Source organism: Panthera onca, chromosome C2, assembly GCF_046562875.1.
Source record: "Panthera onca isolate mPanOnc1 chromosome C2, mPanOnc1 haplotype 2, whole genome shotgun sequence".
NCBI classification, from domain to species: Eukaryota; Metazoa; Chordata; class Mammalia; order Carnivora; family Felidae; genus Panthera; species Panthera onca.
In genome coordinates, this window is record NC_138347.1 from 28,448,469 (window position 1) to 28,462,627 (window position 14,159).

At 34.6% G+C, this 14,159-nt stretch overlaps 1 protein-coding gene across 2 annotated transcripts in view; it reads left to right on the forward strand.

Moving 5' to 3' along the window:
• The first annotated feature begins 6,929 nt into the window (after positions 1-6,929).
• NRIP1 (nuclear receptor interacting protein 1) overlaps positions 6,930-14,159 on the forward strand; it is a 49,092-nt gene continuing 41,862 nt past the window's right edge. For both annotated transcript variants that reach the window (XM_060640287.3, XM_060640288.3), the window contains exon 1: positions 6,930-7,054. The gene's annotated coding sequence lies outside the window, so the exon portion shown is untranslated. The remainder of the gene's footprint in view (positions 7,055-14,159) is intronic.

Consider the following 14,159-nt stretch of genomic DNA (forward strand, 5'->3'; position numbering starts at 1 on the left):
TTTTATGCATCTGTATAGAATGTATCCTTTTTACGATTATGGGTAGAATATATCCTTTTTATTTTTTACAGCCTTATTGAGGTATAGTTTCCATACCATACAGTTCACTCATTCTCATTGTTCAGTTTGGGGATTTTGAGTCAATTTATTTAGATGTGCAACCATCACCACAGTCTAGTTTTAGAACAGTTTCATCGTTCCAAAGGGTTCCTTCATGCTTGTTGCAGTTAATTTCTGTTCTCTTCTCCTGTCCCAGGAGATGATCTGCTTTCTTTCTCTGTAATTTTGGCTTTTTTAGACATTTTACATATAAATGGAACCATCCAAAAAACAGCTATAAATCCAGCTTCCTTCCCTGAGCATTATGTTTCTTAGGTTTATCCTTGTTGCATGAATTATTAATTTATTTCTTTTTTTGGTTGCTACTTTATGCTCATCCCTTCACCAGTTGATGAATATTTGGGTTGTTTACAGTTTGGGGCTATTATGATTGATGCTCCTCTGATCATTTGCATACAAATGCATATGTTTTCATTCCTCTTGGTTAGATATCCAGGAGTGAAATTGCTGGGTCATATGTTTAAGTATATGGGTATGTTTCACTTTTTAAGAAATTGCCAAGCTGTTTTCCAGAGTGGCTGTGCTATTTCACGTTCTCATCAGCAATGTATGAGGATTTCACTTTCTCCCTATCCTCCCAACCTTTAGATTTTTCAGTTAAAAAAAAAAAAAATTATAGCTATTTTAATGAGTTGTCTAGTGGAATTCCATCGTGGTTTTATTTGCATTTCTCTATTAGGTAATGATGATGAACATCTTTTCGTATGTTTACTACACATTTATGTGTCTTTGGTGAGATGTCTTCAGATATTTAGCCCATTTAAAAAAAATTGTTTTATTCTTCTTCAAGTCTTGAGGGTTTTAATATGTTAGATACCACTTCTTTATCATGTATATCATGTGTGATTTGCAAATATTTTATCTTATTATGTGGTTTGTCTTTTATGTAAATTATATCTTTTGAAAATTTTTTTCAAGTCCCAATTGTCCATTTTTGGTTTGTTTGTTTTTTAATGGATCACACCTTTGTTGCCATGTTTAAGAATTTTTTCCCTGACTTAAGGTCACAAGACTTTTTCCTGTGCCTCTTAGAAGTTTTGTAGTTTTAGTTCTTATAATTCGATTTCAAGTTCTGATTTTTGTATGTTGTGAAAGATTTACACTTATTTGTCTTTTTATTGTTGTGTATGATTTTTTACCTGTTCCAGCATCATATATTAAAAAGACTATTCTTTCCTCATTGAAACACTATGGCACGTTTGTTAGATTCAAATGACCATGAATGTGAGAGTTTATTCTGGGCTCTATCCTATTTCATTATCTGTATGTCTATCTTTATGCCAATATCACACTGTGTTGGTTATTACAGCTTTATAGTAAGTTTTAAAGTTAGGTAGTATAAGTCCTAAAGCTTTAGTCTTCTTTTTCAAAATTGTTTTGCATATTCTCAATCCTTTATACTTTCATATGTATTATATCAGAATCAATTTCTACAAAAAAGAAAGCATGGTAGAAATTGATAGATTTATTTTTTTATTTTAATTCCAGTGTAGTTAACATACAGTGTTATATTCGTTTTAAGTGTACAATGTAGTGATTCAACAATTCTGTGTATAACCCCATGTTTATCACAAGTCTGCTCCTTCATCCCCATCACCTATTTCACACCCCTCCCGCCCCCCCCCCCCCCCCATTGACCTCCGCTCTGGTAACCATCAATTTGTTCTCAATAGTTAAGAGTTTGTTTCTTCGTTTCTTTCTCTCTCTTTCTCTCTCTCTCTCTCTCTCTCTCTCTCTCTCTCTCCCTCCCTCCCTCCCTCCCTCCCCCTCTTTCTTTTTATCCCCTTGCTCATTTGTTTTGTTTCTTAAATTCCACACGAGTGAAATCATGTGGTATTTGTCTTTCTCTGACCAGCTTATCTTACTTAGCATTATACTCTCTGGCTCCATCCATGTCGTTGCAAATGGCAAGATTTCACTTTTTTTTTTTTTTTTTATAGCCAAATAATATTGCATTGTATATAGACAACACATCTTTTTATCCATTCATCTATTGATGGACATTGGGCTGCTTCCATAATTTGACGATTTTAATGCTGCTGTAAACATAGGGGTGCATGTATCCCTTTAATTAGTACTTTTGTATTTTGGAGGTAAAACCCAGTAGCATAATTACTGGGTTGTAGGATAGTTCTATTTTTAACTTTTTGAGGAACATCCATACTGTATTCCAGCGTGGCTGCACCAGTTTGATTCTCACCAGTAGTGAAAGAGGGTTCCTTTTTCTCCATATCCTCCCCAACACTTGTTGTTTCTTGTGTTTTTTTTAATGTTCTTTATTTACTTACTGAGAGAAAGAGAGAGAGCATGTGGAGAGAGGGGGCAGCAAGAGAGAGGGAGACAGATGATCTAAAGTGGGCTCTGAGCTGATAGCAGCAAGCCCACTGTGGGGCTTGAACCCATAAACACGAGATCGTGACCTAAGCCAAAGTCAGCCACTTAACCAACTGAATCACACAGACACCCATCTTATGTTTTTGATTTTAGCCGTTCTTAGAGGTGTGAGGGGATATCTTATTGTGGTTTTGACTTGCATTTCCCTGATGATGAGTGATGTTGAGCATCTTTTCATGTGTCTGTTGGCCAGCTGCATGTCTTGTTTGGGGAAATGTCTGTTTATTTCTTCTGCCTATTTTTTAATTGGATTATTCATTTTGTTGGGGGGGGGGTGTTGATTTGTAGAATTGCTATCTTAACAACATTGTCTTCTAATCCATGAACATAGAATGTATCTTTGTTTATTTAGATCTTTAATTTCTCGTAACGTTTTCTAGTTTTTCAGTGCACAGGTGTTGCACTTCTTTTGTTAAATTTCTCCTAAGTCTCTTTTTGCTCTTTTTGCTGCTATTGTGAGTGGAACTTTAAAAATTTAATTTTTGGATTATTTATTTTTAGTACATAGAAATGCAATTAATTCTTACATTTGGATCTCATACCCTACAACCTTTCGACATATTCTTAGTAGTTTTTTTTTTTTTTTTTTTTGTAGATTTCTTATCTACATACAAGGTAATGTTGCCTGCAAATAGAGAGTTTTAACTTTTTCTTTTCCTGTCTATGTGTCTTTAAATTTCTGGCCTGATTGCAATGAGTAAAGTCTCAGAGTGGTATCTAGAGCAAACGTCTTACCTCTTTACCAGCGTGATAGGGCAAAGCATTCAGTCTTTCACTATTAATTATGGTGTTAGTTGTAGATATTTGTCTCAAAAAGGAAGGGTTGTTTTCACACTGAAACAATCAATTAATGTAATATAGCTTAATATAACGTAGTAATCCATTAATGATAGAATAAAGGATAAGAACCCCATTAGGCATCTCAGTAGATGCAGATAAAAGAAAACAAGGAAACAGAAAACAAAATAAAGAGTTTAAACAAAGTAAGAGGTAGAGAGGAAGCTACTTTCCATAAAGTGATAAGGAGAAGCTTCTCTGAGGAAATGACATTTAAACTGATATCTAAACAACCTGAAGGTCCTAATCATGCAAATAACACAGTGAAGAGTAGTTTTGCACTAGGAATCTTGTTCCCTTTGTAATTCCAACACCTAGCACAGTCCCTAGCCCCTAGAATTTGTTCAACTTAACAGATAGTTTAGAACCTTGCTTTCTTAGCATCACATACATTCCTTTTACCATCTTTATCATTAAATATTATTTGAAATAATATATTTTGATGATTGCATAATATTCTACAGAAATACTTCTTTTCTACAATTCTAACAAAGTTATTTAAATGTTTTCTTATTCATAGAAATGCTTCCTATCTTCATAGTTCAAAACACCTGGCACATTCAGTTTCACTGACTTGGACTTAAGACTGAATTACTCATCTATTGATATAAGACAGTTTTAATCTGTGAGAGGTGTTTCTTTTATATTATCTTTTGCTAATTTTTATTTAAATACTTATATATCTTTCACATGATCATGTTAGCTCAAAGGGGTTAAAACAATGCTTTAATAGAGACCAGCCATTAAACATTAATACAAACTATTCTAGAATGTGGCACCGTATCAGACACAGATTGTGAGCTCTGGATATTTTTTACTCTTTACATGGGAAATGTAGTCATGAACTTCATATACCATTCTCCAGTGTTTTTGCCCTACTTGAATTGAAACCATTGTGGGTGGGTTACACAAGAGAAAAGTCAGATTTATGTTCCAGAGAACTGCCAAGGCCCCATCTTGGTTCCAAGTAGAATATACCAGAGTTTGAATTCCACTTTAAGCTTTTACTGGTTTTATGATTTGGGGTAACTTAAACTTAGTTTCCTCCTCTATAAAGTGGGGTTGATAACAGTTCTCTCATAAGGTTGTTTTAAAGATGGTATATAGAGAGAGGTTAGTGGAGTCCTGATACACAATAAGTGTCCAGAAAACAAGAGCTTTTTAGTCTCTCGTAGTCATGGGGCTGATGGTTGGAGTAGTAACTACAAGGGTTTCTTATGCTTCAAGACCTCATCAGCAGATGCTAACCAACCTGTTCATAATGTGCCTCTGAAGATGTTTACTGATACTTTAGTGAGGAGTTGGTCATTTTCTTCACTGAATATAATATACTTGGGGTTGTTCGGAGACTATTTCTTGTCTGCACATGTACCAAAAGAGATTTGACCCAAAAGGTGGTATTTTAAAGTACCGTTAAGTTAGATCTTTTGACATCAAACTTGTAAGTCACTATTTGCAGCATTCATAAATGTAGTTATGGGTTCTACTTTTTTTTTTTTTCCAAGAAGGAAAGAAATGCAACTGAAAACTGAGTAATCAAATTCTTGAATTTCAGTGCTTTAGTAGGTAATGTTGACCAGGGACAAGATGAGGTTGCCTGGGTATAGCTTCTGAGGTTGGGCCTGGGAATTTAGGACGTCCCTAAGGCCCCTAGCATATTCAAATGAGAATACTAATATAGTAGCAAATATGGGTATTTTTAAATTCACGTGTAAATCACTGCCTTCTAGTTATACATAATCAGAAGTGTTTGTCCCCTATTCCTCTTAGAATTCGTACCAGAATTGATAGTTAAGACTCCATTTAAATCCAAGACCTGTAATATTGGGACATGACATTTACCTAGTCTTGCTCATTGTCTGTTTCCTCTTCTATAAAATGGGATAATGCCTTCTCTGCTTGTTTCACTGAGTTATGAAGATCAAATGAGGTCATGCCCATAAAAGAGCTTTATAACTGGTAAATCACTTGGCTACTAATTATTACTCCAGTTCATCCTGTCAGACCTGCCCTTTTCTCACTACTGTTGGCTAGGTCACTGGTGGAGGTGACGTGATAGCTCAAAACTCTGTAATGTACACCCCCTCTGAGGAGTATTTTACTTGTACAAGTTTTACTTGTACTAGGGAGTGGACACTTGTAGACTGCTGCTGTTTTCATCCTTGAATTTGTTTTATTGATTACCAAAGTAATACATGTTTGTTATAAAGAAACTAGGAAATATAAATCAGCAAAAAAGGAAAAATAAAAATTATCTCTAAATGAAATAATTGCTGCATTTATTTTCATATACTTTTGAAACACATTCAGTTTACTGAACATAATGCTGTGTTTCCTATTTTTATCACTTACTATGTAATAAGTTATATATGATGATATACTATAATTTTTTATGTAGTATTTTAGTGTATACATAGTATCTCACCATGTAATATACGAAAATTTCCCAGACTTTTTATTTGGAGATTCAATGGCTGTTTTCAATGGTTTCTACTATTATAAATAACGTATATTATGACATCCTTATGGCCAAATACTTGTATAAATTCTCATTAGGATAAATCCTTGACTTGGAATTGCTACATCAAGGAGCATACAACATTTTAAGAAATTTAATTTTTTATAGCTTTATTGAGTTATAATTGACATCCAATAAACTGCACGTATTTAAGGTTTACAGTTTGATCAATTTTGACATATGTACATATGCATGATACCGTCTCTCCGCAATTAAGGTAGTGTCCTTTTGTAATCCCTCCTTCCTGTACCTTCCCACCCCTGTATCCCCAGGTAACCACTGAAATGTTTTCTCTCCCTCTTGATTACTTTGCATTTTCTACAGTTTTATGCAAATGGAATTACACCCTATGTTTTCCTTTTTGTCTGACTTCTTGCACTCAACATGATTATTTTGAAACTCATCCCAGCTGTTGCTTATATCAATAGTGCATCCTTTTTTGTTGCTGAGTAGTAAATGTTTCATTGTATAGGCATACCGAAATTTATTTACCTACTGATAGGCATTTGAGTTGTTTCCAACAACTTTATTTAAAATAAAGTTGCTTTGAAGATTGGGGCACAAGTCTGTCTATGAACATAAGTCATTTGATATTTATTACAAATTTTGTGCTAGGAAGGTTACATAAATAGTATTTTGTAACAGAAAAAGCTTAATATGAGAAAAAACTATATATATTTTTTCTTTTTATTTTTCTGTTTTGAAAATACACCTTTGGAAGGATTTAGAATTTTTAGTTGTAACTTAATTGAATTGATTTGACTGAAATTTAAAATTAACAGAGGTTATAAGTATATCCGAAACAATTATAAACCTTTTCACAGTTTGTTTTCTTGAAGCATCTACTTTTATCAAATGTACTGTCTGGAAAGCAAAGATATGTTGCTCTCCTTTAATGAATGATTCATATTTCATAAAACCATATTTCTCTCTTAAATGCCTATTTCTACATGGAACTTGAACAAGAAAAGATACTGGGAAAAGTTTACAGAACTTCACATAAGATATTCCAGAATCTGGTTTGGAATAGATGCAAAACTATCTTTTTCCTTTTCCTCAGATGTACATGAGACTGAAGGAGGAACAGGGAATCTGAAGACTCCAGATGACAGGAGAGCTACTTTTCAACAGCCTTCTCGATTTCCTTTCTCAGAAAGTAGATACAAACCTTGTTGGAGACAGATGGTGAGAATATTTTTCCTGCATTCTTAAGGCTTAATCAATGTAATTTTAATATATTTTGGACCATAATTTCTTAGTTATAAATTAGCTCGTAGTCACCAGATTTATATTTTGTGTTATATCTGTGCAAATTATTTCATTAGGCACAGTGTGGTTTAAAACAAAACAGTGAATAAGATACAGTCTAAGGAGCTTACAGCGAAAGGAGATAAATAAATTTTATCAAGCAGTAGAAAGAAGTTAAATGCCCTAAGAAAGACACGAGAGATTCTGCAGAATTCAAAGGTATAGATTACTTCTGGAGAGGGATTGAGAAGCTTGAAATCAGAAATATTAGTTGTGCTGATGATAATTTGTTTTTACCAAAACCCAGAGAAAATGGACAGTTAATATAAAACCCGAAATAGCAATCTGATTTCAGATAAAAAGTTAATTATTGTTTTGAGGAAAAATAGAAGCATGTTTGGTTATTGTGGTTTTATCACAATCTGAGTCAATGATTACTTTTTGAATTATATAAAATGGTTACCTCTTACAAGGCAAATAGTATATTAGCATTTCTGAGATGTGATAAAATAATCTGATTAAGTTACCACAAGTAGGTGGGCAGTACGACAGAAAGAGATGGGCAAGTGGTTAATTCTACTTGGATTAGCACTCCTGTTATCTCGTATAGCTACAGCCTAAATGAATTTGTCATGTCTTAAGCTCTAGCACTTTGCGCTGCTTACGCCTGGACAGAAGCACTTAGACTAAACTGGGAAAGGACATAGTGATGAATTATTGTGCTCATAATTAGTTGTGAAGAGTTCACTTTCAATTAGCTAGCTGAAAATTCTTGTTAGAAGAAAACAGATAGGAAATCCTAAAATTCACGGTATTTTAATGGACCCTGATGTTTCGAAAGGGGGATGGCAACTTTGAGCCAGATTTTTTTCCTTATTTTACGTGTGAGATGGTGGGCACAGTGCTAATACAAATTCCTGTTTCCTGACTATTCTGAGTATATTCAGGAAACCCAGGGATTAAGTTATTTAATTATTCTTCTTATTTTTTTGTTTTAATCATTCTCTTTGTTCTTTCTTGTAATTTAAGTAGGAAAATCTTTAAACCATTGTATTTGTCAAATAAAAGGACTATACAGTTACTAATAATTTTTTGGTTTGGTAGTCATTCCTCACATATTCTTATATTATTTTTTCCTCTAAATTGAGATTTTAAATCGACCAGAGTTTTATTTGTTAAATGCTAAGAGTTCTTTCATTCAGGTATAATTATGTGTTAATGACTGATAGTCCAAAATCTGCTTTTATTATTTGATGAGCATAGTTGTTACTGCGCTCTAATTCTCAACTTTTAATTTTGTTAAAATGAAAATTATAATCATGCATATTCTTGTGACCCACAAGATATAATTAGTTTGTTGTTCTTAATTTGTCAACGCCCTTGTTTTACCAAGTAACCAACAACCACTTATGACAGTTGGATAGATAAATCATAGATAGCCAGCTGGCAAATTTACATAGCCAAAAAGTTGTCCTTGAAAAATGATCAAATTTAGATCTTTTCTCCCAGATAGAAAAGACAGACTATTTTGAATGTACAATGAATAGTTTGAAAGCATATAAAAATGAGCTATTAGTGATGATCACTTATGTACATTTAAATTTTTTCAAGATTTAAAAATGAATATATGTTCAATATGTGTTTTTTAAAATATGTTTTGTTAAACAATTCTTTGTTTTGAACTAGAGGTCCATGGTCAAATAAATTTGGAGAAGTTGTCATAATATATCTTTTCAGTAGGCATTCTGTTAGTCAGCCGTTGGATTCTTAGTTTCCAAAGGAGGATTTTTATATATCTCAGAAGACTAGTATTCAATAGAATACAGTTGAAGAGTGTGAATTAATATATTCCATGAGGTTTTACTATAATCTGTCCATTATACAGCTACCCTCCAGAAACAGGTATGTCATATTTTTAAGTAGAGTAATGTTCTTGAGAATGGGAGGCCAAAGAGGGTGATAAGGAAAAAGGAAAAGAATTTGATTCAATGAATATTGCAAATCATATAAAGTATGAAGTGTTTATAAAGCTTCTCTGTGCCTTAGGCCAGATTTCCTTTCCTCACTTGTCAGCTCTGTCTTTTGGAAAACAAAAAACAAAAAACAAAAACTTATCCCATATAAATTACAAAATAAAATCACCTTCTTTAATGTTTTATAGGACTCCATATACTTTCTGTGCTCTTTTTATTTCAGAGTGCAACATTTATTAGCTAATTTTGGTAAGTGTTGGTAATACAAAAAATAGTGACCATCTCGGGTGGAATTAGATAATTGACCATAAATCAGTTTAGCTTCAAATACTCATTTTCTCACTAAGTGGAGTTTTTATTGTTATATCTTATGATTTCTCCCTGGGAAGAGTTCTTTAATGTATATATTTTTCTTCTAGTTCAATTAAATTGTTGATAACTATTTCAGTAGGTTTTCTGTCAGATATAGAAATGTCTGTATGAAGACACAAAAATGGCCAGTGATTCAGCTGGTTCTAACAGATTGGGTTACCAGGTTGGTAAGTCTAGTTGTCTACATGGAATGCCTTCCCCAAACTTTATAAAACATGCCTCATAGTAAGGTTTTTAATTTAAGAACTAACACTTTGAAAAAGTGTTTAAACTCCTACACAAGGTTTTCAGTTGATAACATGGTACTGGTGAAACCAAGATCAATCCAGAATCTAGGGGAGTTATTTTAGTTGGAATTAATTCCCATAAATTAACTTGGCTTTCTCAACTGATGTTTCCTTGGTTTTGTGGACAACCTGGGCAAGAAAATGTGGATGCTGGGCTCAAATGAAGCATTAATTACCAACGTTGCTTCCACTCCCTCTTTAATTTCCTTTCCCACAGCCAGCATTTTGTCTCAGAGCGCCTTTCTCATCTGGAGTGTTTGTGCTAGAAGCCTCCTTGCTTATGCCTTTGCCTCCACAGCCACTACATTTTCCTAAAACTTCCAATTCGCTCCTGTTACTAGTCTGATAAAGTAATTCAGCAATCCCAATAGCATAATGACCATAAGAAAGTAACAGGTCTTCCTTAATCCTAATACACTGTTACAATGGGAAACGTTAGTATAATTAACATTTTGCTGAACTTGGTGTCTTTAAAGAATTGGCTTTTTTTTAAGTCTTTTACTTAATACCTTTAGTAAGCTTTACCTAATACTTTTAGTAAGTTAATGATATTAACGAACATCATTTTGAGAGGAAAATTCTCCACTATACCAAGCCACCATGTCAACTCAGGGTTTTTCTGTCCCGTGAAAGGTGGCAAATGAAATAATTAAAATAATTTTAAAATGTGTTGATCAGAGTGTCAATTCACTTTCTCTTCTTACACAGACCCTGGTCGTCTTCACTTAAAATAACTAGTGAACCTGATATTCTCCTTGATTCTCTGCTATGTTTGCCCATCAATCACATGGCCTGCTGTTTGTGCATCTGAAATTAGTGTGATTCTAACAGTAGGGTTTATGATATGCCAGTAATTTTCAAACCCTATTTATTTTCTTTTCTTCATTTACTTGTAGAAAGATTATTGACAGTACTGTCCATGCAAGCTCTAGCATGAAGGTTTTCTCTCTAGTTTACTGCCCCTCTGTCCCACCATCTTGCAGCCTGTTCTCCAAGGTTCTCAAAATATCTGTGAAGAACTAGCTTTTGTTTTCACTTCATTTTTTTTAAAACAAATTACTTTCATTGTATTTTTTAAAAGTTTCTCTCTACAACAGGTTGGAAATTAAGAAAAAGACATACAAATTATAAATCCATATTTTCATCACTGAATTCAACAGATGACCCCAAATTACTTTATCAAATTCCATAAAACTTCCTAATTACTCACAGTTTCTGTTATTTGAGTAGATTACTTAACATTTCTAAAACATGCTGTGTGCTGTTGGGCTTCCCTGCTGGGACTGATGCTCCTCCCACTGCTTAAAGAGAGCCTTTTAACTTCTGTTCCATTTGGCAAAGCCTTGATTATTGCCAGTCAATTCACATGCCACCTCAATGGTGTGCCTTCACAACTAGCAAACACGTTCCCTGCCTGTCTTCTTCCCAGTAATTTGCCCTTCCATTTTTTTTTTTTTTCTTAACTGTGTCCATACCTTTTCTGTTACTAGTATCTCACCATGTTGTGGACTATATTTTTTTCTGACAGGATGGTGAGCCTACCAAGGGCTAGTTTGTCACTTAGTTATCCTTCTGTCTTCAGTTCTCAATGCATAGCAGCCTCTTTATAAATATCTGTGGATTTGTTACTTCTTGCATGGTAAATTCAGAAGAGGAGTGACTGCACAAAAATAGTAGATATTTCTTACCCTCTTTAGTCTACTAATTTTCTTTTTTAAAAGATCGTTTTTTTGTTTTTTGTTTTCTTCCCCCACCTGGGTCTTTGAGACATGTCTGCACAGAGAACAGTATTTATCTGGCATTGTTAAAAGTATAAATTGTTGAAAATTAGAAAGAGATATTGTTTGAAGATTGAAACCAAGATTGTGAAGTTCTTGACTCTATGTCAGTAGACTAGCAGCAGTTCTCGAACTTTTCAGTCTCAGGACCCCTTTAGAAAGCTTTTAAATTATTGAGGACCCAAAAGAGCTTTTCTTTATGAGGGCCATATCAACCAATATTTGCCATATTAGAAATTAAAACTGAGAGGGGCACCTGAATAACTCACCAGGTTGAGCGTCCAACTCTTGATTTCAGCTCAGGTCATGATCCCAGGGTCATATAGGCCTCCACGCTAAGCATGGAGCCCGCTTGAGATTCTCTCCCTCTCTAAAGAGAGCTCACGTATTCTCTCTCTCTCTCAAATTAAAAAAAAAAAAAAAATTTAAAGACATTAAAACTGACAAAATATTTAAAACTCAAGAATATACAAGGCTGTGTTCCTTTAGTCATTAACACATTATCAGTAACACACATCACTTACTTCTGTGTACATTCATGAGAGAAAGAGACAACAAGCAGGTAACAGGTTGTTATTATGAAAATAGTTTTGACTTCACGCACCTCCTTAGAGGTGCTTTAAGAATTTTTTCTTTACGGGAATTAGCTTGTCTAATTGCCAACAGAGTATTCTCTATTATTATTTAAATAATGTTGTATCCTACTTTTCGTGTTTGCAGATTAGTAAATTTTTTTTTTAATCTGCAAGGCTTATCATATTACCCATCTTCATATTAATGTCTAGACATAAAATGTGCTGCAAAGTATTACTGGTAGGATGGAGATGCTTACTCAAGGAAAAGTCATTTTATTTGTAGATACTTGGGGAGGTCATCACTAGTTGTGCCCTGTCAGTACCCTGGCTTTCAATTGCTAGACCTTTTTATGACCTGTGAGCTTCCAAACACTTCTCCTGTGATAGATTCTTCTTACTTTAGAGGGTTTGGTGATTTGGTCATTTTCTTCATGATTTCACAGAGTAAAGTTTACTTCTTCAGGGAAGTGAGAAATATTCCCTTCAGAATCTTTCTTCTCTCCTTTGTTTGACCTTCCCCTCTACTTGCCTCAACCTGATCCCTGATGCTGGCTTTCCTTTTCTGAGAGTACAGTCTGCTCTCTGGCAGATAGTTTCTTGGCTCTAGTGACTCCTGTTCTTTTTCACTCCCTACCCTCTTACCTTGGCTGATACTCTGTTAAATTCTTTCTGAGGTCTTAGCAGGACAGTCAGTCTCTGGAGTATTTGACGACTCTCTTCAAATTGCACGGGTACTGGGTCTTCCCAGAGAGTTCTGAGATTTCATTGCGTACCTTGTCAGCTGCATGGGGATACCAAGATGGCTGCTGGTTGGGACTTAATTCACTAACAGCTTAATATTCTTTGTACTTGTAGTCTGTTAACTGTGTAATGGTGTCATGGTGTGAACTATAATTTAAGGACTTATCGTTATAAGTGATACACTAGAAGTACAAAGCTGATAGAATGTTGGGGACTTTTTATTTTTTAATTCTGAGTTCTAAACATAGTATACACAGAATAAATGTTTGCTGAGTTAATTTTATTCTCATTAGTGTTGATGGAACTCTTTATACTGTGGGAGCTCCAGCAACCACATTATGGTTTAAGCCAGACATCTGTCTCTTATGGCGAAGGGAAGATACCTTCACACTATTCTGAAAAGTTACATGTTCCTGCCTTAATAGGCAAAAATCCTTACTTGCTATTTAATGAAGAGTGTTATTTTAAATGTACAACATTCAAATCGCCAACAGAATCTGATTCTGACTCTTTGTTAAATACCTCTACAGGAGTTCCTGATTTTCTTGAAACTTTGTACAAATCATGTCAGCAAGGTGATTTACAAACCTGGGCTTGAGATATGGTTATTATTTTCATAATTTTTTGATTTAATGTATTTGCTATTAAAAATATCCTACTTTATAGCACTATTTATGTTCTACACATTGCTTTCTAAATATTCAGACCAGCCTTTTATCGTTTTTTGGAGTTATCTTTTTCTTCAACATTCTTGCCCCTGTCTCATTTGGACCATGTTTTCTGTGCTAGTTCATCTCAGTTTCTCCCCTCCAAGCCGTCAACAACTCTACAACTTCTGTTTTTGTTTTTGACATGCATTTAATCAGACTATTGCCTGTAACCCTTCCACTGCCCACCAGATAAAGGCCAGCTCCTTGCCATGGCCTTGATTCAAAGTCCTTGGTCCCAATTGCGTTTTCATCCTAATCTCTAGTCACATTGGACCACCCCCCCTTCCTGTCTCACACTCAGCTCTTCCCTGCCTTTGAGTGCTATTTCTGTAACCTAGAGTGGTGCCATTCTCTTCTCCCTGGCCAGCCCTTCCTTGTTTTTTAACCATCACTGACCACCACCTAGGGCACATGTACCTGTGAACTGAAAACCTAGTTACTGCTCACTCTGTGTCCCTAGAGTCCTTTTTTTTTTTTTTTTAACAGCCTTCAGCCACAGCATTCAGTACAGTATATGCTCTTGTCTCCTTTTACACAGAGACTAAAGAAATGCACACGTATGGTTCACTCTCGTATATTGTCTGCTTACTAGGTGTTACTTTACCC